The sequence below is a fragment of the Ochotona princeps genome, chromosome 12, assembly GCF_030435755.1.
Source record: "Ochotona princeps isolate mOchPri1 chromosome 12, mOchPri1.hap1, whole genome shotgun sequence".
Taxonomy (NCBI): domain Eukaryota; kingdom Metazoa; phylum Chordata; class Mammalia; order Lagomorpha; family Ochotonidae; genus Ochotona; species Ochotona princeps.
The window spans coordinates 63,710,346-63,735,846 of record NC_080843.1 but is presented as its reverse complement, the minus strand read 5'-3'; the positions used below and the strand labels follow the sequence as shown (position 1 = coordinate 63,735,846).

General features: G+C 45.4%; 1 protein-coding gene across 2 annotated transcripts in view; it reads left to right on the top strand.

Annotated features, from left to right (window-relative positions):
* WASF3 (WASP family member 3) overlaps nucleotides 1–25,501 on the top strand; it is a 104,930-nt gene that overhangs the window by 293 nt on the left and 79,136 nt on the right. The gene's annotated exons all lie outside the window — the stretch shown is intronic.

Genomic DNA, 25,501 nt, shown 5'->3' with positions numbered 1-25,501 from the left:
GCGCCGTGCGCGCTCCGGCCGGGCTGTGGGGCCCACTGCGGGCCGCGGCGCTGGCCGTGCTGGGCTCCGCAGCATCCTCCCGGTGGACTCCTGCGTCTGCCAGGGCTTCCCGCCGTCGCGGCCCGGTCCTCCCGTCTGCATCCCTCCGTCCTGCACCCCTCCTGCCCCGGCCCTTCGACCCCCGCGCTGTCCGGTGCGCGCTCCCCGGACGCGGGGCAGCCGGCCGCAGGTGGCGCCCGGGCCTCCCCTAGCGCCCCAGGCACGACGACCCCCCCTCCCCAACTCCCCTCAGCAGCCTCCGGGAGTCCGGGACCTTGGCATCCCTCCTCGCCCCACGCGCCCTCGCTCGTATCTGGCCCAGTTCCTGCGTGCCCGGAGCCCCATGGGGTCTGGCCCTGCGCCTGCCTCGCCTGCGCCCTCCTGATGCCCGCGTGCGTGGCCAGTGCGGCCCCCCTTCCCACCTCGCTCTGGGCTGCGGGGCCGCGCGGCTCAGGCCTCAGAGACCAAGCTCAGAGGCTCCTCGGAGCAGAGCGAGGTCGGGAGAGCGCGCAAGGTGTCCCCTGCGAGCCGCTCCGTCTCGGTGAACCGTCCCTGCAGCCGGCGGGTGCTCCTGGTGGGGGCCGCGCCGCTCGACCCGCGCCCGGCTGCGAGCCCGAGCTCGTGCAAGGCGCAATCTGGCTTTCGATCTTTGGTTCTTACGGGCAATGGCGACTTCTTAGCGCCCTGGCTTCAACTCTGCAAGGGGTGGGGGGGTGGGGGAGATGTAGTTCTCGAATGAAGAGCAGAGTTCTTAATTATTGAGAAACTGCTAAGGGCTTAGGGTTGAATGGGAGCATCACATTTTCTCAGCCGCTGTCGGGTGGAATAGAAATGTTTTCTCATCTGGGGATTTTTCATCGGGCGGTTTACTTTCAGCAGTTATTGTTGAGTTTCCAAAGAGAGAGAAGAAAAAAAGGCCGGCGTTGAAGCTCTTCAAATCAGACGCGATGTGGGGCATGCCATTTTTGACTCGGAGAATCGGAATCAGCGTTTTGTAAGGGGAAAGGCTAGGCGTTTGAAAAGATTTTACATTTTGAAAGTTTGGTGTATCTAAAGCTGCTAAAACGCCATGTCCTAACTGAGTTTTTTCCTTTCCTCCGGAGCAAATTCTATTGAGCCTTGGCTCTGTGTCTTTGTGCTTTACCAAACTTTCCCTTTCTAGTTGGGAAACAATGCAGTGATTCTTCACAGCTGGTCCTTTTTATCTACTTGAGAGGTTAAACAAAAGAGAGCTGGTTTGACCTTTTTCAAAGGCAGTTCTCCATGTGTCCTCTCTGCTGCCTGCAGCCCACGTGGGGTTCATCTTTGGTCCCCTTTCTTTTTCTTTCTTTCCTTCTTCTTCTTTTTTTTTTTTTTTTGAGAGAGAGGCTTGAATTGATGCTCACCAAAGTTGCTTTTCAGGTGTCTGAAGCTCACTTGGTTGGAGAGTTTGGCTGGCTTTCTATTTTGACTGGAAACAGAAGCAGCTAGTTCTAGAACTATCTATATCTAAGCTTGGGTCTTGTCTATCTTACCGTTGATGTCAAGTTGTGAGCTTGATCACACTGTCTGTGTAGCTTTTGTAGCCTCAGAGTTGCTCAGTCCCGGTAGCATTGGAAAAAGACAGGTGGGCCATGCTGGGTGCGCTGCCCAGCACGCACAGCCTCCGGCCTGTTGCCAGGGTGTTTGGTAGATCTCCTAGGACTAGGCAGTTTCCACAGGGGGTTGCATGTGACTTTCTGTGGGGAAGTGTTGGCCACCACATGAGTATGACGAATATTGTCTGGACTCTTGGCCGGAGCCAGTGGTCGTTTTTACAAGTTCCAAGAACTTTCTTGGACATTTGGGGGCTGGGATCGGGGCAGAGGATGGCCTTAGTCTTGGGCATTTTGAACCAAGTGGTTACAGCCCATGTTCTTAATTTCATGCTGGTAATGCAGGGATATTTTATGTCAGGAAAAATACTGCACATTGTACTAACATCTCATGTTAGTATGGAGATGTTGGAGGGAAGCTACTCAGTTTCCTTTTCCCGTTCTTTTTTAAAATTTAAAAATTTTATTTTTAGTATTGTTTACATAGTAGAGAGGCATGCATGCCCAGGTGGGTCTCCAACTAGGGTGGGGAGGTTCAAGGTATGGACACTCCTATGTCTACAGTGGGGCAAGTGGGGAGTGGGCTCCTCCTTGTTAGCAAACCACATCAGCAGTTGGGGAAGGGGGCAGTCATTTGATGATACCTTGGAGAACTTGATGGGAAGAATGTTCTGAAAATGTTACCTGAGTGATTTTGATAGTTCAAAGACATTGTTGGCTTTTTTTTTTTTTTTTTGCACCAGCGTTGAGAAATTCTTTCCAAGGTCTACTGATAGAACAGATCTACCTTAGTTTATCCACAGACCCAGACACCTGTTGCAAAACTTGGCCAGACGAGTTGTTCAACATCTTCTTTGGGATCCTCTGCTTGTCCATGAGCTGATTGTTTTGTCCTCAGTTGTGCACTTGAGCATGCTGTCCACTGTGCAGGCATCAGCAAGTAAGACAACCCAGTCCTGATACGTGCACTCAAGAGGTGGGCCACATTTATTGTGATTTTCTTTGTCGCTGGGTTTTCAGTTCAGTGATCTATAGTTAGGGAGTTCCCCAAGAAACCTCACCTGTGATGACCACAGACTTGATTCTTGTGTGTATCAGCCAGTGCAGGGACAGGTTTGGTCTTTCAGCTGTGCCAGCCATTACACTTATCAGTGGATGCAGCTGCCTGGTCAGTTCTGCCCGAGCTGCATCTCTCATGCCAATCGACTGGTGCTGTGGCCTAGCCCTGCCCACCCCAGGCGTGGTTCTCACACACCAGTGGGTGTCACAGCCTAGTAAGGACTACACCAATAATCCTCTCCAGGTCTTCCCCCAGCCCCTGGTTTTTGCTCATGCCAGCTTGTGCTGTGGCCTAGCCTGTCCTATCCCAAATGCCACCAATCTCTTATGCACAACCATGGGTTCTGTGGCTTAGCTCAGCCCAGCCTGCCCCCAGACCCAGCCTGCCCCCAGACCCAGCCTGCGTGTATGCTGGTGGGTGCTGCCGCCCAGCCCAGCCTGATCCACCCCCAGCCCTGACTGTTGTGCTTACCAGCTTGAGCTATAGCCCAGCAGAAGAGTGCTCAAAGTTTCCCCACGAGGCCCATTCCCGGCCAGGATCCTGCGCTTTCCTGACATGACTTGTACCCAGTCCCAGCACGTGCTGCATCCTAGCCTGACCAACCTGCACCCATTCTGGTTCTTGTAAGTGCCATAGGTGTAGCAGCTTAGAGCAGCTTGGTCTGCCCTTAGACAGGAGTTAGACCTGCTCCTAGCCCCAGATCTTGTGGGTACTGCAGCTGAACCTGACATGGCTGGCCCCCAGTCCTGGCACCCACTGCAGACTAGTTCTTCCTGGCCTATCCCTAGATCTGGTTGTCATGTGACCCAGTGGGTGCTGCAGCCTAGCCCAGTCTGACACTGCCAGACCCAACCCACATGCATGCTGATGGGTGCTGCAGTCTTGCCCAGCCTGGTTCACCACCCCCAGCACTGGTTCTTTCATTCACCAGTGGGAGCTGCAGCCTTAGGAATCTTAAGAATTTAGGAGTCCCCTAAGTTCTCCTGTTAGGACTGTTCTCAGTCCTGGATTTTGTGTGTGCTGCTGGGGTCTTTGCCCATCTTGGCAAGGCTCTCACTGGCAGGTGTGGCCCACATACTGTCCTGGCTCTTCTACGTGCTAGCAGGTGCTGCAACTTGGCTCATCCTGGCCTATCCTGAGACCTGGTAAATAAACATGACATGGAGTGCTGTAGCCTTGCTTTGCCTGGACTGGTCCACCCCCAACACCAGCTCCAGTGCTCACCAGCAGGGGAGTTCCTTAAGTTTCCCTACCAGGCCTGATCTCAGCTGTGCCAGTGGGTGCTGTGGCCCTGCTTTCATTTCCCCGTTCTCATGGCTTCCCTAATCTCATTTCTTTCTTTAGAGAGAACCATACTTAGTACTATGGGGATATATCTTTCCAGAGTTTTCTTTTTTCTTCAATAACCTTTTAACATTCAAAACCACATGCCTGGTAATTACCAGGCACTATTTTCATCATGGAAATGGCGGAAATAAGAGATTAGAGCTTTCAAGATGTTGCTAATCTGTGGAGAGAAACAGTTAGCATGCAGGGCGATAAGTACTGTGATAGGAGTAAGTGAGCAGTGAGGGCTGTGGAAGCCACATAGGCCTGACCTGATCCATTTCCTGTTTGTCACTTTCAGTGCACTTCAGGATTTATAAAATGTGCAGAGGATTCAGAGATAAACAGCACAGCTACCTGTGTCAGCCCCTGATGAGCTTGCTCTTCCATCTTGACCTCATATAGTTTTAACCACGGATTATAATTCAGGCCATGATGGGGGCTCAGAAAGGGGCCAGCTGTGGCCGCCGAGAGGACAGTCCTCCAAGAGGAAGGACTTGAGAAGGCACAAGTCAGAATCTTGTTGAGGAGAGGGGGTATAGCGGAGCAACTGGATACAAACAACAGGAGTTTAAGGGGAGGTAAAGGGAAGGAAGTGGCAAGAAGCAAGACAGGCAGTACTAGGGTCTGTGCTGTGAGGTCTTAAGATTCCTGTTGCATGGCGTTTGGACTCCCTGAGGCCCAGAGAAAATGGTTGAAGAACTTTGAGCAGAAGAAGGTCAGGAGCGTTGGTTGCTCTTTAGAGAGTGGGTTGGTGTAGGGAGGGCAGCTTGAAGATGTGTATGAGTCAGGGAAGCTGGTCAGTTAGAGTTGTGCCAGGTTCTGGTTGCATGGCTGGGTGAAGATGCCTCCTGAGAGGGACGGCAGAAGCTGGATTATTCTTGGCCAGGGTAATTGAGTTGACTGTGTTAGTGATCTGGATTTCAGGACATACTGGGACTGAAGATGCTCATCTGGGAGATTGTGGTTGTCCTTTACTGTTCCACGCTGCTTGAGGATTCTCACGCTGCCAGCCAGGGTGCCACCACTAACTCACAGGGAGACTGGCATTTAAATTGTTGAGCCAAGGGACTGGTGCCATGGGATGGCAGGCTAAGCGTCTGCCTGTGGTACCAGCATCCTATGTGGCTTCTCCGCTTACCCAGCTCCCTGCTCTAATGGCCTAGGAAGGCAGTGAAGATGGCCCAAGTCCTTGGGTCCCTGCATACACATGAGAGCCCCTGAAGAAGATCTTGGCTCCTGGCTTTGGACTTGTCTAGCTCTGGCTGTTGGGACCATTTGGAGAGTGAATCAACAGATGAAAGATCTTGCTCTCTCCTCCCACGGCAACTCTTTCAGATAGGAATGATATATATATATATATATATATATATATATATATATATATATATATATTTTTTTTTTTTTTTTTAATTGTTAATTCAAGCAGCAGTATTTCATCTTTCCCACCCTGTTGGAGCTGCTGGCTCAAGGTTCCTGGTACTTCTATCCTAGATCCCACTGCGTTTGCTATGGTTTAACAGCATTTAGCTCTTGACCTCATGCAGGTAATTTGAACTCCAAAGACATAAGGTGATGGTACTAAGCAGGGGAGCCTGTGTCCGCTTATGGTTTTAAGAAGGTGGACCTGGGGGGTGTTTCTTAGGCTATCTAGGGTATAACCTTATATTTCTTTCACAGGTAGCTTGTCTCAGGTGTTTCATCGTAGTAATGGAAAGCTGGCAAATGCACTATTTTCCTTGACCTGACCTCTATTCTTGTCTCAGACGGTAACAAAAAGCTGACCTCGTCTCTTCTATTAAAATATGTTTTTGGTAGGTACTGCATCAATGAGAGTGGTGATGTCTCATTTGTGGTTTGAGAAATTTGTGTGGTGCACGATAAGGTTGTGGTGAACTTCCACATTTGCCTTTGTGTTTGTTAATGAGGCTTTTGGAGTTGATGAGCTAATTGAGGGAGCTGGTGAAGAGTAGGAAAAGGAGAGGCCAGAGTGAGATCTGAGGAACTCTTGGGTCTGAATGATAAACAAGAAAGGATTTTGTTAAAGTGGGATGGAGAAGACTGGAGTCCTGGCGTGCAGGAGAACATTGACAGAAGGGGAGAGCATTGCAGCCAGGAGGGGTCCACAGTGGCAGGGTTACTTTGTATCAAAGTTTAATAGACAGTGGGCCTTAGGAAGTGGAGCCCTGGGATGTGTTCATAGAGCACTAAGAAATTTGATGGTGGTGGTTGTGGGAGTGAATCAGCAGATCTTGTTTGAGGATTTTTTTTAAAACTTTTTAATTTATTTGAAAGGCCTAGTTAGAGGGAGAGACAGAGATCGTCTTTCACTGGTTCACACCCCCAGATGGCTGGAGCTGGGCCAATCCAAAGCCAGGAACAGGAGCCTCCTCTGGATCTCCTGTGTGTACTGGAGCCCAAGAACTTGTGGTCATCCTCTACTGGTTTGCTCAGGTGTGTTATCAGGGTCCTGGATGGGAAGTAGAGCAGCCAGGACTTTGAACCTGGTGCCCTTATGGGATGCCCGCCCAACTTGTTTTGTGTTTTGAGTTTTGTGTTTCTTCCTTTTTTTTTTTTCAGCTTTTTTTCATGGATGGCTTGTACATGTGTAAATGTTAGTAAAGAACCAAGGTAAAGAGGATGACAGAGAAGTCCAGCTAGTCAGGGATAAAAAGCTTCCCTTGGATTTGACCCTGGGATAAAATGAGCCGTCTCGGTGGGAGGAGTCTCAGGGCGCCTCTTTGCTGCAGACAGAAGCTGGCCAGGAGAGGCTGGTTTCAGCTCTGGTGATGGACAGGAGAGACTTGAAGTCCACAGGGTGTCTGGTGGGGCTTTGCTGTTTGTTTTTCTAGCAGTGACTTTTTTTTCCTTGTGTACCTGTTTATAAAGTATGTTTTTTCCATCTTTACTGTTTTTTTTTGAGGACTGTTTGGGCCTTCTCAGGGTGGGCTCCTCTCAGCATGACCTTGCCCTTCTCTGGTACCTCTTGAGATTGTATTGTGCTGGTCCCTACCTTCCTGTCTATAGTGTCCTGTCCTCCAGCCCCAAGGGAGCACTGTCTTCTGTGAGGCCTTTCTCAGCCTCTTCCTTCAAGGCCAGCTTTGTCTCAGAGCCTAGCTGCCCATCTCAGATGTCCTTAGATGTGAATAATTTTTCCATGCTCAGATTTCCGTCCTAGTCTTGGGCCCCAGCTGTTTTGTCCTTTTTCTTTCCCTGGATGGGTGCCTGTTCTCTTGGAAGTGAGCGCTTTTCTTCTGGTGGACTCTCTTGTTCCTTCCTCTTTTTTCAAGCTTTAACTATTCCCCACACCCCAGGGTGTCTTCCCTCTCTATCTTGGCCACGCCAGAACCTCTGGAATTGTCTCTTAGCACAGCACTGTGTGCTCCCTGACATTTTGGAATTGACTCAGGATACCTTCAAGAATATGTATTAGAATCCTGAATCTTGTGCTGTTCGTTCCCTTCCCCCTTTATTTGAGTTTTTGCTTTGGTGCTTTTCCATTTGGCCCACAAATGTGTGCTTGCCCACGAAGTTTCAGACACTGCTCTGGTTCCTGGCAACAGAGTGCTCAACATGACCATACTCCTGCTCTTTCATGCTTTTGTGAGTTCAGACAGGGTAAGCCATCTTGTAACTAACTTACCAGTGCTTGTGGGAGGACCCAGGGGGCAAGGCACCCCGGATGCCACCGGCTCTCAGTGGTTTGTCCGGCCTGTCGGATGGCCTCTCGCAGATGCCACCAGCTCTCAGTGGTTTGTCCGGCCTGTCGGATGGCCTCTCGCAGATGCCACTGGCTCTCAGTGGTTTGTCCGGCCTGTCGGATGGCCTCTTTGGCCTTCCGGACCAGGCTGTTTGTGTGCTCACCTGTTCACTGTGCGTGTGCTCAGTGCCTTCCCCCACCGGCTGTCTTCTCAAAGCCTCTGGGATGTGTAGGCTCTGAGTTGCTTCTGTTTTCTAGCAGTACAGCAACATATTGGATTTTTAAAAATTACTCCAGTACATGCTGATGATTTTTATTACTGTGCTACAAACAGTTCCATTTGGGTTTATTTTTAGTTTATCTTGAAGCTTCCATTTCACTTTGCGCACATGAGCAGCTCAGTAGATTTATATTGCAATTCGAAAGTATAGATGATGTTGGCTATGGACTAATATCGTGTAACTGTGTTTGTCAGTTAAGAACATGAAATGATACATCTTTCTACATAGTAAATATTCAACAAATATTTTTGTGTTGACCAAGGTTGCCTTGAGCATTGGCTCACAGTGATTTACTAAGCAGTACACTGTCACTGAGATACAATTTAATTTGATCGGAGGCATCTTGTCCTACTGTCACACTTATTTTTTGGTTTCTCACAGTGTGGAAAGAACAGGGCTGTCTTTGGCTGGCCTCTTACAGGCCCTGTTTTAGGCTGGCACCAGGACAGGTGTCTGCTCTGAGCTGACTTTGTGATGCTGTTATTCACCTAGGTGGATGGTATTAGCCAGAAAAATATGGGAGGGAGGAAGGCAGGGAAGGAGCAAGAGAAGAGAAGAGAGCGAGAGAGTGTGCGTGTTCATCCGCTCATCCTTTTGAGGGACTGGTGGCCAGTTCACAACGAGGAGGAAGGGGATGAATGTCCGTTTCTTCAGGAGCAAGATCTTAACTTTTAGAGGAAAGATTGTAACTTTCCAACGTAGGATATATGTTCATTTCTCATAAATAGAAAACAATATTTTATTTTATAACCAACCCGATACGTTAAAATACATACTAATTCTTGCTTCCCTTTGTATCTCTCTCTTTTTCTATGCATTTTTTTAATAAGTGATTTTTTTAATTTAAAAACCAGATACACAGAAACTGCCAAATTCCCCAGTCAGCTGTCTTCAGATTTTAATTACACAGTGCAAACAGCATTGTTTCCCAAGGCTTCTCTAACATGTGAATTGTTCTTGAGATATCCCATTGAGGAAGATTATTAAAATGTTACTCTTTTGCAAAAGTTGGCATTGCAATTTAGAACGGTTTATCAGTGGTAATGAAGTTCCTACCTGAGCTGTAATTAAAATGTTCATAGCAGCTCTGCTGGTTGTCCATCGTGTTACATAAGCTTAATTGAAAACTAACATTTCTGGCATGTCCAGTTCCCTCTCCAAAATTAGGGGCACTTTAAGACTGCTTGGTTACATTGGAAAGAATGGCCTGAGGATCCTTAAAGGAGCATGCAAAATGGCAGAATGTGTGTTATGGAAAAAGTACACATAGTTTTCAATTTTTTGGCATAAAAATTATTTTTCAATTCATCTTCTATGAGTGTTTTGAATTCCTCATGCAGGGACTAAGAGGGGAAGGGATATGCAGCTATGTTCACAGTTAGTACTTCTTGCTGGTCAGTTGAGGAATTGTGGTTTGATTTCTTAGGCTGTTCGGTTTCTAATCAGGTTTCATTTGAGACAGAAGTGATTACCTTGTATTTTAATATTTACCCTGCATTCTTATTTTGGACACTGGCGTAGCTTAAATCTGTTCAGACATAACTTAGGTCAACTTGTGTACACATGCAGAGCAGGGTCCTGCTTCAGTGTGGGGTATGTACTTTGTATGCAGATTTCATCGGTCTGAACGGCTTGTAATTTCATTGAACATAAGCAACTGAGACTTGTCGTGTCTCTATTCCCCAATTAAATAAGGATCTCAATTAGCTTAGAGGAAACACTCATAATAATAAAGCTAATGTGAGTACGAGAATCAAAAAAGTATCCGAGGACCAGGAATGGAAACAGTAAGCCTAGCCTTCAGTAAGTCTTCTTGGTGGCCAGGGTCTCTCTCTCTCTCTTTTTTTTTTTTTCTAAGATTTATTTTATTTTTATTGGAAAGGCAGATATACAGAGAGGAGAGACAGGAAGATCTTCCGTTCGATGATTCACTCCCCAAGTGAGCACAATGGGCGGTGCTGTGCCGAAGCCGGAAACAAGCAGGGAGCTGGATGGGAAGTGGAGCTGCCGGGATTAGAACCGGCGCCCATTTGGGATCCTGGTGCATTCAAGGTGAGGACTTTAGCTGCTAGGCCACGCCGCCGGGCCAGGCCAGGGTCTCTTGACAGGAGTGCTGACTGCCTCAGTAAGGCAGGGTTTCAGTGACTCAGCGCCAGAAACATCTGCTCCTCCCCTGAATGGAAGCTCAGGTTGAGGGGACTTCTTCCTGGAAGTTGTGGCCAGCAGGTGGCACAGAATCAAAGCCCTACAGGGGGAGTGATGGACCAGCACACTTCTCATTTGTCGCTGTGCACAGACCTGGCCTTGTGCACAGACTTAGCCTTTGTTGGGCTGGAAGGAGTATCACAGTGAAGACAACAGAGGGAGACAGGGTGTTGCTGACCAGGCCGCTCTCTGCCCTAGGCGGGTGAGGACCTTGGCCAGGGGTCTGGGTGTCCAGAGTGAAAGTGCGCCATTCCTTGCTGTGTGCTGTAGTTTTCACCATCTATGCGGAATGAACCAGTGTCCTTTCTTAGATATGTTCCGTGCTTTCTCATTTGGTTACCTTGAGTGGTGTATTGAGTGAGAACTAGGTGACTTTCTTAGGACACATGGAACAGAGGTTTTTGTAAGGATGATTATTGTGAACCCCCTAAATGAAGTGAAGGTCCAGCTTGAAGGCATTTCTACCCAGGATCAAATGAACATCGTTTATATTCTTCATAGTGGTAAGAGTAAACAGACATTCAGGAATAGACTACCTGAAATGGGATTTTTGGTGGAAGATGTGTAGAAGATAAGCTTGCTCTGCCACTATTTCCCATCATCTGTTTAATCTAGCTCTAGAAACCAAGAGAGAGGTGCTTGTGTAATTCAGACTGCTCCATGCCAAGCTTGTTCGAGAGCATAGGATGGTAACCTATAGCTCAGAGGCCACAGCTGGCTGTTCACCCCGTTTTGTAAGGAAAATTTTGTTGGAACACTGACATGCCCATTTGTTTGTGCGTTGTCTGTGGCTGTGTTCGTGCCGCAAGGCAAAACTGAGTAGTGTCTAAGTGCTAACAGACACCGTCTAGCCTGCAAAGTATTAAATATTTGCTGTCTGGCTCTTCGCAGCAGAAATTCTCAACCTCCATTTTGGAAGACGAATTTCCTGAATTTCTTTAAAGGCCTTCGTTCCAGTGAGAAATATAACACAATGTGTATATGTAGTAGCAATAGCTATCAAGAAAAATCAAGCAAGAGGAAAAAGGACCAGGGACTGCCTTTTTACATTTTGTTTTTAAAATTTACTTTGATTTGAAAGAGAGAGAAAGAAATAGCTATCTTCCATCTTTTGGCATGCATCTCAAATGCTTGCAGCGTCCAGAGCTGGGCCAGCTGAGGACAGCAGACGAGAACTCCGTGCATGTGGCAGGGACCTGTGTACGGGAACTTGTGCTGCTTGGTGGAATATGATTCGCAGAAGGATGGAGCTGCAACAGAGCCAGGGGCTCCCCAGGTACTCCCGTATGGAATGTGGGCATCCTGAGGAGCAGCCCAAGCTGCTGTGCCCCAGTGCCTGCCCCTGAACCTGCTGCTGTTTTTGATTGAGTGGTTGGGGAAGGTCTCCTTGAAGTGACCTTGGAGAAGAGATGTGAGTGACGGTGAAGGAGTGAGCAAGCCAGGCACGCCATACGGAGGAGGAGGAGGGTGCTACAGGACAGTTTGTGAGTGAAGTGTGTGCTTGGGAACATTATGTAGGGCAATGTAGAATGCAGTGGCCCTTGGGATTTTATTCTGAACTAGATGAAAAGCTCTTGCCAGGTCTTGAGCAGGAAAATTATACCATTGGACTTACATTGTTAAAGGTTACTGGGGTTGCTGTATGGAGGATAATGCGAGATAGGAAGAGGAGTCTGGCACTGGGAGGTGCCATGGCTTCCAGGATCAGTCAGTGGCTGACAGAGTGACTGCAGGGTGAGGGGATCTCTGATAGGTGGAGCAGCAAGTGGTGTCCGGGATCCAGTGGGAGGGCTGCCTGGTCAAGAACTGGGAGGGGCCTAGCAAGACTCTGGTTGTATATGTGAACTCAGTGATTCTTGGGAGGGCTGCTTACATGCAGTAATGACCTTGAACTGTTTAACCACTTTAACAAGTGGTTCGCAAGATCTTCAGATGCTTTGCTAAAACACAGGTGTTGTTTAGGTGACTTTTAGGTCTCTGGCCTGTGTGTGTTGTGCCCAGATTTTGAGATTCCCAGAAATCACCAGGTGTCTGAAGTCGATGCAAGTGCACATGGGCACTTATTTCAAGGTACAAGGGCACTTTATTCAAGCTCGGCATGTCCGAGCTGGGTTCTTGGTTGAGAGCGGGTAGCCGACCGGCCAGCCAGGACCAACACCTCTTACTGGAGTGCATCCAGGAACAGCACATCCACAGGGTTTTTTTGAGGGGCAGTCCACAATAGCTTCAAAAGGGGCAATTCACAATAGCCTGCAAGGTGAGGGGGAAATACCAGACATTCCCTACCTATCTCGGCTGGATAGCCTATGCCTGGCTCTTCTCTGGTCCAGCAGTTAAGGTAACCACCCACTTGATTACTTGGAGCCTCCTGTGAGATTACCAGACTTGGGCCTTGATTCATGAAAATTGGAGCCCATTGGTGCTAAAGGTCACATTGGCCGTTTGACCTGCAAACTCAGTTTTTTTTTTTTTTTTTAAAGATTTATTTATTTTTATTGGAAAGGCAGATGTACAGAGAGGAGGAGAGACAGAGAGGAAGATCTCCCGTCAGATGATTCACTCCCCAAGTGAGCCGCTACGGCCGGTCCTGCGCCGATCCGAAGCTGGAAAACTGAAACTTCTTTCCAGGTCTCCCACACAGGCACAGGGTCCCAATGCATTGGGCCGTCCTCAACTGCTTTCCCAGGCCACAAGCAGGGAGCTGGATGGGAAGCAGAGCTGCCGGGATTAGAACCGGCGCCCATATGGATCCCGGTTCACATTCAAGGCGAGGCCCTTAACCATTACGTCATCGTGCCGGGCCGGAGAGGTCTTCTTAATGAGCCATGAACAAGTGGTTGCGATTTTGATTCTGAGGTTCCTCATGTGGACAATTGCTGTCTGGAGCATTGAGGGTGGGTACTTCGAGGCAGTGTCTTGGGTCCATGGGCCACATGCCTTGGCGGGGTGGGCAAAATTCGATATGTTCACTGAAAAGCCGGAGCGAAGTCTGGCTGTGGAGATGTCTTAGTAATTTTTTTGTGGAGTGACAGCTGCTTTCTCCTGGAACCTGGCAGAATGAATTTAGTTAGAAAATGCATTTCTGAGTAATTAAACAAATTGGTCTGCTATCTGGATTTCCTGAGTATGACCCAGTTAAATTTCGGAGAAAATCTGTAAAAATGATTTTATTTTTGAGATAGGAGGTGTTAAGACACTTTGGATAATAATTAGCTGTAAAACTGCTGCCATTTTTATCATTGGAGAGAAGGTCATTCAACCTTTTCATTCTCTGTAATAGGCTGGAGAGATAACAGATAATCCAGAAAAAAATGCTAGTGACTGTAATTTACATGTAAAAAGAAGCAGGGAAAGGAAATAAAATCAGTAGTGGAAAGGGTTTTTCTTTCTTTTATTTATAAAAGATGGAACTACACAGAGAGGAGAGGAGAGAAAGTGAGAGATGAGTCTTACATCTGCACCCGTGTGGGAGACCCGGAGAGAAGTTCCTGGCTCCTGGCTTCGGATTGGGTCAGCTCCGGCCGTTGCAGCCACTTGGGGAGTGAATCTTCGGACGGAAGATCTTCCTCTCTGTTTCTTCTCCTCTCTGTATACCTTCCTTTCAAAAAAAAAAAATTAAATATTAAAAAAAACCCCACACATGTATATTTCCTTCATTTCCTTCCCAAAAAGAACTCTGTTCTGTTCTGCTCTACTGGAATCACTTAAAATATGCCCGAGAAATGACTGTGTTAGATGCTATAGCATCTCACTCATTAGTCAGTTAAATGTGTAGCTGCACAGTGCAGTCACGTGATGATCAGATGTTCAGATAGTTCCAGTATTTCACACTTAAAAATACTGTTGCCGTCACAGTAGCCTTGTACACATGTACTTTTGTGCTGAAGGGAGTTTAATTTGAGTGTCGAGTCTTTACAGTTGGATTTCTGGGTTGGAGAATAAATGCATACGTAAGTTTGTAGATACTGTTGAATTCCCTTCTATGGAGGTTTGCCGTGTGCACTGTGTATCTGTTTCTTGAAGCCGTACTTACAAAATATGTTGCCAGCTTTTGATTTTTTTCTAACTTAATCAAAACTCTTGATCAAATTTAAAAATTGCGTTTCTTTTGCTGTGTCTGAAGTTGGACATTTTTTTTTTCCCATATACTTCAGGGAGATTCTGTTTGGTTTCTAACAGTTGTCCTTTTGCCCAAGTTTTTCTAAAATTTTTCCCCGTTCAATTGTGAAAGGTTCTTTTTGTCTTAGGAATGGTAGCCAGTTGAATGTGGTATATGTTGTACAGTTCTCTCCCGAGTTTCTTGTCTTCTGACTTTCCGGGTGGCATTATTCTCCTGTGCGAAAGATTCTATCTTCATGGAGTCAAATCTGTCAGCTTTTTCTTTTTCCTGGGTGTGCATTTGAGTCAAAAGTTAGAAAACCTTTTATTGCACACACGTACCAGGGCTTGCCCGGGGCGGTCTGTGAATGCTTGAGTCGTCTTCACACTATGTGTGTCGTTATGTTTAGAAATTGTCATGAAGTGTGAGGAATAGATCAGCTTTGTCTTCTTCCAAGTGGCTGTTCAGTTTTCCCAGCACCATTTGTAAAGTGTGTCTGAGCTCTGCTATTCTGTATTGAATTTCTTTATGTAGCTGGGTCTGCTGTGGAGCCCTCATTCATTCCCCGGGTCTATTCATGTTGTAATACCACAATTTTAATAATGAGGCTCTGTGTTAATATTTGAAGGTGCCTGTTCTTGCTGCTAGCTTCTCCTTTTCCATGTTTATGAAGCTCTTGCTTGTGTTTGCTAATTTTTATTAGCATTGCATTGTATTTTTCAATGAACGTGGGGTTTACTTGCAGTCAAACGAAGTGATGCCTAAACTAAGAACAGTGAATGCTGAAGGCTACACTTTCTCTGCCTTTCACGCATGTGTAAAATGTATAGGCTTCTTTATCCATGCTTTGAAAATACTTCATATTAAGGTTATTTCTAAGTTTTGTTTTAATTGCTGTGAGATTTTTTTTTTTCATTGTATGTTTTGATGGGATTTTCTTTCTATCAGTAAGGAAGGCTGTTGGTTTTTAGGTTTTACATTCTGTTTGAATTAGTTTTATCACCAATTTTTGGAGTGTTCTGATTTACTTTCATGTCACCAGTCATTAGTTTCCTTTCTTATTTCCTGTTTATCTGCACCTGTGTTTTTTCTTGTGCAGTTGCACTGGTGAGTATGTTCACAATAGCCTTGGAATAGAACAAGTAGTGGGCATTGTTTAGATCCCAGCCCTAGTGGGCAATATCTCCAGAATTTTTTCTCTAAATACTCACTGATACTTTGTGTATGTTACTTTAAATTCTTGTTCTCCCTCTTTATCTGTGAAGGAAGTGTTCATGAGACTTTTTGAAAAATTAGTTTGAGTGAGGAAAAATTGGGGGGATGCTGGGAATGAGAACAATAGTGGTCAGGAGTGTGCACTCAACCATACTTTGCTTTATTCCCAGATGTGTGTGGTGGCTGAGGCGGGGCTGGGGCCAGAGCCACCTGGGTCTCCCCCGTGAGCGTGTGGGCTCCACAACTGGAGCCAGCACAGGGTCTGTGTTAGCAGCAGCTGGAGCCAGAGCAGAGAACTGAGCTTGGGTCCACTTCACCCAGTGTGGGATGTGGACATCGTAATCGTTAGGCTAAATGCCTGGCCCAGGAAATTTTATTTAAAAATTAGAAACGAGTGCTGGATTTTGTCAAGGGCGTTTTTAGCCCCCAAATGCTTATGTGACTTTCCTTATTTGTTTGTGTGGTGAATTTTATTACTAGATTTTCTAATACTGAACTATTGTTGGAATTTTGCCATAAATTTTTTTTGGTGTAAATCCCTAATGTGGTGTTACAGTCTGTTAATATTTCAGTTTATATTTTTGCATCAGAGTTTGTGGTGTTGCTTTGTAATTTTCCTTTTTCATGCATTCTGAATCAGGTTACGGTATTAATGTTAAAAGGTTGGGTGTATCTTCTCTAAAATGCTTGGGCCTTTGTTTGCAATTTTGAATTTTAGAATATTTATACATTTTTTTAAAGAATTGTTTATTTTTATTACAAAGTCAGATATACAGAGAGGAGGAGAGACAGAGAGGAAGATCTTCCGTCAGATGATTCACTCCCCAAGTGAGCTGCAACGGCCGGTGCTGTGCCAATCCGAAGCCAGGAACCAGGAACCTCTTCCAGGTCTCCCACGCGGGTGCAGGGTCCCAAAGCTTTGGGCCATCATCGACTGCTCTCCCAGGCCACAAGCAGGGAGCTGGATGGGAAGTGGAACTGCCGGGATTAGAACTGGCACCCATGTGGGAACCTGGTGCGTTTAAGGCGAGGACTTTAGCCGTTAGGCCACGGCGCCGGGCCCAGAATATTTATACATATTGAGAGACTTTGAGGAAGGAGACCTGATTTAAAAAATGAAATTTGTTCTGTTATATTCCTTATTCGTATATAGCCTAAAAGTAATACTACGCATTTTTTTCCAGTGCACCTGTTTGCAAACCATACTGTAACGTTTGTTGTGGAATTTCCACAATGGTGTCACGTTTTGTTTATCCAGTCATCCCTTCCTATCTAGGTTGCTTCTTCATTGTAGTTATCCTGAATAATGCTGCATTGCTCAGGAGTGCAAACCCCCTGAAATACTGGTCCCATTTCTCTTGGATATGGACTCAGAAATGGGATTGCTGGGTTGTATGGTGGTTCTGTGTTTAGATTTTCCAGACACCTCCATATTGCTTTCTATAATGACTGTTAATTTACAATGCTGTCAACCTTACGTCAAGGGTTCCCTTTCCCTGCATCCTTGACATACTTAATAGGTGTGACGTGATACCTGATTTTGGGTTTATTTTATATTTTTCTGACTAATAATTCTTCATGTATTTATTTGCATTTGTATGTTTTCTCTTTGCTTTTTCCCATTGTGTGAATGTACCGCAGTTCACTTACCCTTCTCCTTTTGTGGTGAGTGAGTGTACTGGCTTTAGTATTCCATAATTCTGGGTTGTTATTATTACTGTCTATAATGTGATCAGAGGATTGTGTTTCTGGCATTTCCAACTTATGAATATGAATATATTTTTAATCTTTTATTTATTATTATTATTTTATGACAGTTCCATAGGCCCTGGGATTACCCTTATCCCCTCCCCATACTGAGTTTCCCTATATCATTACTATAGTATAGCTCTTCATAAGCAGTCATATGTCCATCGTTGCGGGCATGGACAATGGCAGAGAGCCCAGCATCCTATTGTCAAGATATAGTAAACAGTTTCATTGGGAGTCCATCTTTGTCTGGAAGTAGAGTTGCATACTACATCGTATCCTCATATCTGGATATGTTAGTCTGCATTACACAGCTACTATACATCCCCTTAAATGAAAAGCCACAAAACAAAATCAACAACAGGAAGAAAAAAGAAAGTAACAACACCATAAAGTTAAGTAACATGCTACTGAATGACTAATGTGTCACTGAAGAAATGAAAAAGAAAATCAAGAACCTTCTTAAAGAAAATGATGCTACTGTATGATCTATGAGTCATCGAATAATTTAATCACAAGAAACTGTTTTGAAGAGATGAAATTAACAAAAACAAAAACCTCAAAATCCATGAGATATAGTTTCCGCTGATCTTTATTGGTGAAATGTGTCTCCTGTAGGCAACAAATAGATGGGTTTTGTTTTTTAATTCAGTTTACTAATCTATGACATTTATACTCTGGTTTCTCTTCAGATCGTATAAATCTTTCGCCTTTTACTAATCTATGACATTTGATTGACTTTAAGCCATTTACATTCAGGGTTAATATGTATGAGTGGTACTTTGGTCCTGTCATTTTAGGAATGGGTTGTTCATTGATTTAGTCTTCTGTTGTTATTTTATTGGGATGTTCTTCCCATTTGCCTTTGGTTTTGTTGGGTGCTATTCCTCTTCTCTGTCAAGAGAACATCTTCGAGTATCATTTGTAGTGCAGGTTTGGAAGAGGCAAATTCTTTTAATTTTTCTTTTGACCATTTTTATTTTGACCCTATGATGCCACAGTCGGTATTATTTTCCTGCAGGACCAGTGCAATCCACTGAACTCAGTGAGTTCTTGTGAGCTCAGCACATGTGTAGTTCACTGTTGTCCCCTGCAGTCCTAAAACTTTTGCCACAGTGTGCAAAATGGCACCTGACATGCCACTACTGGATTTCTTGATCTGCTGGCTGTCAGGTCTGAGGGCTACCCAGACCTGTCTTGGGTGGAACCTGTGCCACATTGCAGCAGTTCACCGAGTCACAAATGAGTTCACTCCCACCTCAGGGTATGCTCAGTCTTTTCTCTTGCCTTTGCCTTCTTACACAAAATGGCACCTGATTCGGCTCTTGGAGGCTGACCGGGCTGTGAAATCCACCCTGTTCTCACACTTCCCGTCTGGGATTGCTGCCCTGTCTATGCTCCTGGTCAAATCAAACGGACCAGCAGGACGGAACAGTTCTTTGTCTGGGTCTACCTCCCAAGCTCCCAGTGAAAGTCCCTTCCTACCTGGTTGCTGGTGGAGTTCTGGCTGCTGGTGGAGTTTAGATCTTTGTTGCTGAATGCCGCTGGAGTATCAGTCATTGCAACACCACACTGTTGTGTCCGCTGCTTTCCTGTGTCTGTCAGTCTCCAGGTACCCCTCTGCTGTTGTTCTGTCCTCTCCTATTTCCTGGACTGTGTCCTCTCTGCTTCATCCTGATTAAATGTTTCTCCATCCGTTTAAATGTGTCCATATCCTATTCTGCCATCTTGATTCCCCCATGAATATGAATATATTAATGTTTTTTGTCTTCATCACATTTTCCATGGTGTTCAGAGTGTTCTTGAACATTATGATCAAAATGTGATATAGAAATGTAAGTGTATATATATATATATATACACACACACACACACACACAAATCAGACCCTAGATTAGATGCTGGCACCTTAGGTGGAGGCTTAACATACTATGTACTGGTCCCAGTTTTACAACAAATAGCGCATCTTGTTTTCTTCCTAGTCCTTTCCTGAGTGTCTTAAGTTACTACTTGGTTAGATGGAGTTTAAGCCTTAACTACTGAATGTGAGAGATCAGGATCTCTTTTCTAGATGTAGAATTGTGTAAGAAGGGTAGCATTTTGGGGAGACTAAAGGATGTTGTTACTCAGATTAACCCTCGTGATGTGGGAGCAGTGTTCTGGGGCAGCAGGGTGGGGCACTGCCTGTGATATATCCCGTTCAGGCAACAGTGTGTGTTCCAGCTGTTCCACTTCCTTTCCTGCTCAGTGTGGATGACATTAAAAAAGTAGCAGAAGAGGGCCCAAGTGTTTGGGTCTTTGCTGCTCATGTGGAAGACCCAGATGGACTGTTGGTTCCTGGTTTCAACCTGCCCCTGCCCCGATAGTTGTGGCTATATGGAAAATGAACCAGCAGATGAAAGATCTCTTTTTCCTGTCTCTAACTCCGACTTTCAAAGTGAGTAGATACATCTTAAATGATCCTTAGGAAAGGCATATATGTAATAAATGTTTTGTGAGTTGTTGCTTATTCAGAAAAAAGTTGTGTGTGTGTGTGTGTGTGTGTGTGTGTGTGTGTGTGTATGGCCTTTCTAGTTGAAGGGCAGCTTGATTGCGTATAAAAGTGCTTGATGCCACTCTTGGCTTTGAAGGGCTCAACTCTGGCTATTGCGGCCTTTTGGGGAGTGAATCAATGAATGAAAGACCTATGTCTCAGGAATATACAGTCTCTGTGGATTGGTTTGGATGAGGAGTTTCGTTCTTGGGCAGTTCTTGCTTGGTGGCCGATAGCTCATCATGGTGGGTGTGGACCTTCTGTGCAGACTCCATTCCAAACATTCTTGGGTGGGAGTGTCCACTTGACTTGGGTAGGGTACTGGAGGCACTTGTGCTCAGCCCCAATATTCCAGCTTTTTGTTTTATTGTATTGGTGGGTAGGGTTAGGCTAGAACATGAGGGAGCAGAGGCTTGTATTGGTCCACCAAGAGCTGTTTAAAGGATTGTATAGTGAGACCTTGAGAAACAAACAGGGTATAAAAAGAAGAAACAAAATAATATGTATGGTTGTGACAGAGAAACACTGCTGATTGTGTAGTGTGTACGTCCTAGTAAGGAGCTGTGGAGTGGAGATAGACTGACTTGCTTCTAGTCCTGTGTTTCCTCAATCCTTCCCTCTGCTTGTGGAGACTCCTGCTGTTGTCAGGAGGTAGGTTGACTGTTCTGGCCGTTCCAAGCTGGTTAGGAGCAAAGTAGGGGCTTGTGGTAAAGCCAGGGCTCTGATAGAGAGGGCCTTGAGGGCTGCAGTGCCAGCTAGCAGAAACTTTCTGAAGTCTTAAACACATGGGAACTGAAGTTTCAAGTCTGGAGGAACCCAGGAAAGTTCTGCCGTTACCCAAATCCAAAAGTTGACAGAAGGGGTTTGATAATCAGGTAGGTTGTAAGGCCTGGCCAGGTGTATGTGAGGTCAAGGACCATTTATCTCTTCACATGGGGTACAGGGATATACATTACAGGGAGTTGTGAAACTTCAGGGGGAGATATCCCATTGACTCCCCTTACCTGGCTGGACAGAGAGGAGAGGTGGCCTGAATAGGAGGCTGGCACAGAACAGACAGTGCGTCTAGATGAAAATACACAGCTCTACCTGTGATGTCCCTGACCCTAGGCTATCCTTCCACAGTGATGAATGCTTTGGGAGCTGGGCAGAGAGAAGGGCTTTTTCACTCATGGCCTATCATGGTTCTGATACAGGAGTCCTTTGACCCCCAGGGCAGTTCTGTTTCTAGTGGCCTGGCTCTTGGCAGAGCTGACAGGATTTTTTGAAAGCCATTTCTATCATGGGCAGCCGTTTGCTCGCTCGATCTCTTGGCTTTCCATATTACAAGCAGGTGTTACTTGAGGATGGACTGGCCTTGCCTAGTTTCCTTCAGAGCAAATCACTGTATGAAGCCACATTAATGTGCCTCCTGCTCTCCTGCTCACTCCTCTTCCTCTGGGCCCCCAGAGGTCCTCTGGTAAGTGGGCCACAGAGGCAGCCTTTGGGATGTCAGCCAAGGGGATGTTCAGTTCCATTCCTAAATCTTTAATGGACTGAGCTGGAGAATTGTAGCCACAGGCACATCCTGGCAGTGTTTACTGTGAGGTAAGGCAATACCTGTGAGGCGATAATTAGACTCCATGGTCTTACAAGTTAGCCATCCATTTATAAGGTCTGGTGATCAAACTGTATAGCCTGAGAGGCCGTTAGCATCTTAGAAAGTAGCGGAAAAGTGAAGGAAGGAGTCAGGACCACCAGATTGCTTAGGTTCAGTAACAGTATCAGCTGAATACTATAAAACAACAGCTCTGGAAAACATTTACAAAGGTTTGATGTCTGCGATACATTGGAGACAAGAGTACAGGTTTATAAATATAGGTAGAGAATATAAAACTGGAGTATGAGAAAAATTACAAACAGTTTTAAACAGATAATTTTAAACAGGTACTGCTGGAACCATAAAACTCACTAACTGACAAGAGGCACGTGTTTACTCCACACGGCATTTCAGGAACCACGTGTAAGGTTTTACAGGAAAATGTAACTTTTAGGCCTTCTGAATTAAGTTGACTATTATGACCAATAACACAAAAGAGGTCATTAGATTTGTGTAACTGGACATTTCCACCAGTAGCATTTTGATGTTATAATAAAAATTTGCACTGTTCTGCATCTTGACAGTATCCATAAGCCCTCAATTGGATTTTTTGTTAAAAATATTTTATTTAATTTTTATTTGAAATAGAGAGCCAAAGAGAGAGAGAGAGATCTTCCATTTGCTGGTTCACTCTCCAAATGTCTGCAACAGCCAGTGCTGGCTGGTCTGAAGCTTTGGAGCCAGGAGCTTCTTCCAAATTTCCCACATAGGTGAAGGGGCCCAAGGTGTTGGATCACCATTCACTGCTTTCCCATGCCATAAGCAGGGAGCTGGATTGAAAGTGGAGCAACTGGGCCCGTGGTTAAGGTCCTCACCTTGAATGTGCCAGGATCCCATATGGGTGCTGGTTCTAATCCCAGCAGCTCCGCGTCCCATCCAGCTCCCTGCCTGTGGTGAGGGAAAGCAGTTGAGGACGGCTCAAAGCCTTGGGACCCTGCACCTGTGTGGGAGACCCGGAAAAAAGTTCCAGGCTCCTGGCTTCGGATCAACGCAGCACCGGCCGTTGTGACCACTTGAGGAGTGAATCATTGGACAGAATATCTTCGTCTCTGTCTCTCCTCCTCTCTGTACATCTGCCTTTCCAATAAAAATAAATAAATCTTTTAAAAAAAAAGTGGAGCAACTGGGACTTGAACTGTTGCCAATATGGACTGTTGGCACTGCAGACAGATTATCTTGCTAAACCACCACACTGATCCACCTCTCCTCCCATTGACTCTTAAAATGTGGAGATTGAGCTCTTACTTTCAAAAAGTTTCCACAAAGCATTTAAAAAAAAACCTACTCCGTTTTAAATCTCTTCTTTCACAGTTTTGTGGATGGGTATCTTGGAGGTACATGTGTTTCCAGTTATGCACATGTTCTACCTTCTTTGCCTAATTGCTGTTTCATTCGTGTCCTACCTGAACTCTCATTCTTCATTTACGTGTTTATTTAAAAAGAGAGGAGTGAGTGAGTGAGCACGCTTGCTTCCACTGGCTCATTTTCTCAATGTCCTTAACAGAGCTGGGACTGCTTGGGAGCCAGGAACTGCAGCTCTGCCGTGTGAGCAGCAGGAACCCAAATCCTGGAACCGTCGCCACTGCCTAGCAGAGTCTGCGTTGGCAGGCAGCTGGAGTCAGGAATCTTGCCAGGTATTGAACCAATGCACTCCAGGGGAGGATGCAGGCAGGCTGTCGCCCTGTTTGTCAGGTCAAAGGTGCTCCGTGTCCCTGTGTTTTGTTCACTCTCTTTTGGTTATTTTCTGCTTTTCCTTAGTACCATATGTATTTTTTCTTTGACTCTTTCCTCTTGAGCATCTTTTAATCTGTGTTTCTGTTTGATTTTTCCCTCTATTTCTTTTCCTGGTTGAAGACACTCTGGGCTCGTTTCCTTCTTTTTCTCATTCATTTTTGTTCTTAGTATCTGTTGGAATTTTGAACTATAAGAGATCCTGTAAAACAAACATAGGGATTATTGCTTCATACTGTGCTGGTGCAGCTGAGGAATCTAGAAAGCACTGATACTTGTGATCTAGTCTCAGACATTATGGTCTGACGTGCTGCCGGGGTTTATGAGTGTAAGTGACTCCCACGTGTAGACAAGTGTGTGCGTTTTACTTTTATGTAGTTTGCAGTGGTGATGCATCATGTGCTTACCCAACTTTTGGACTTGCTCTCTGAAAAAACTGACAAGACATTGATTTCCAAATTTGTACAAAAGATCATCTACTGGGGCTTGGGTCACCTGGCCTGGGACCCTGGGCCCACCTCCAAGAATATGTCCTCCTTAGTGAGAAAGGTGGAGCAGTGGGTGCAGACCCTGATGCCCAGGGAGAATATGGCAGCCCGTTGGGTTCAATAGCAGAAGAAGGAGAATAGAACAAATTGGACAACTGCCCTAGCCAAACAATGGCAGCGAAGATCTGGGTGAATGGAGACTGGAGGTCGACTGTGTCAGCCAATGGACATTGGAGGACCGCCTCACCCTTGGATTGGTGAGAGCATTTCAGAACTATCCAAACCATTTGGGCAGAACTCTCAGAACGTGTACCACATTGGGACCCTGGGTTGGTATCGGGTGGTGGTTCCCCATCCCTGGGTACTGGGACGTTGGGCGGGGCTTGATGTGGCTTCCCCAAATACAATTATGTTGTAATTGTAACAAGCAGGGAGCTGGATGGGAAGCGGGGCTGCTGGGATTAGAACCAGAACCTGTATGGGATCCTGATGTGTGCAAGGCGAGGACTTTTTAGCTGCTAGACTACAGCGCTGGGCCCAGCAGGTGACCTTTTTGAACTTGCCTTTTAATTCTTTGTAGTTTGATTGTGGATTCTGTAAGATTTTCTACATAGAGGATCATTAAATTGGTCATGAAATTGACTAGCAAGACTGTTTGCTTCCATCCCGATCTGGGTCCTTTCCCCTTTTCCTCCCCTTCTTTCCCTCTTCCACCCCTCTCCCTGTCTCCTCTGTTTCCCCACCCACTGGGTCGGCGTCCTGCTGTGGCCTTGTTCTCTGGTAGGCCTCCGACAGGCTCCCTAACCTCTCTTTGATTCATGCATTTTAGCTGTATCTTCTCATTTCACATTCCTCATGGTAACACAACACAAATACTTGCCATGCTCCTCACACTATTCTCACAACATCTTTAACAAACCATTAACACTGTGTTGTATTTTGTGAGCTTTTCAGTTACTGTTGAGATGGTTTTGTATTTCTAATGTTATTGATATTATATATATATTATTGTTTTTTTGGGTGTTAAACCAACCTTGTATGACTACAATAAATCCTACTTGTTTGGCATATACAGTCCTTACTATATGTTGCTAGATAGCATTTGTTTTTATTTTGTCAAGGATTTTTGCATCTATATTTGTGAAGAATCTGTTATTTCCTTGTGATAATAAACAGATATTTAATTATGGTGATTAATATTTTATTACCGTGAATTGGTTTTGGAAAGCTGAAAGTAACTTTAAATATTTTAATACCCTGAACTATATAGGTTGTTGACAAATGGCAAATTGAAGTACCAAGAGTAGGAAATAAAGGTAATAGTATCCTGGGCCTGGTGCTGTAGCCTAGTCGCTAAAGTCCTCACCTTGCATACACCAGGATTTCATATGGACACTGGTTCCTATTCAGCTGCTCCACTTCCCTTCCAACTCCCTGCTTGTAGCCTGGGAAAGCAATAGAGGATGGCTCAAAGCCTTGGGACCCTGCACCCACATGGGAGACCTATAAGAAGCTCCTGGATTGGGATCGGCTCTGCTCTGTCTGTTGTGGTCACTTGGGGAGCAAACTAGTGGATGGAGGATCTTTCTCTCTGTCTCTCCTTTTCTCTGTAAATCTGCCTTTCCAATAAAAATAAATAAATTTTTTTTAAAAAGTAGTAATATCTCTTTCCAGAGATGGTAATTTATTTGTTTGGATTGTTTTGCAGATAAAACAGAATATCACATGTGTTATCATTATTCCTTTTTATTGTAAATGTGTTATTATTACTGTCATCACTTAATTTTTTTTTTGTCTCGATTCATGAAAAATAAAAACACGATTCTCCCTTTTCACCCCTAGTATTCCATAGACCTGCTGTA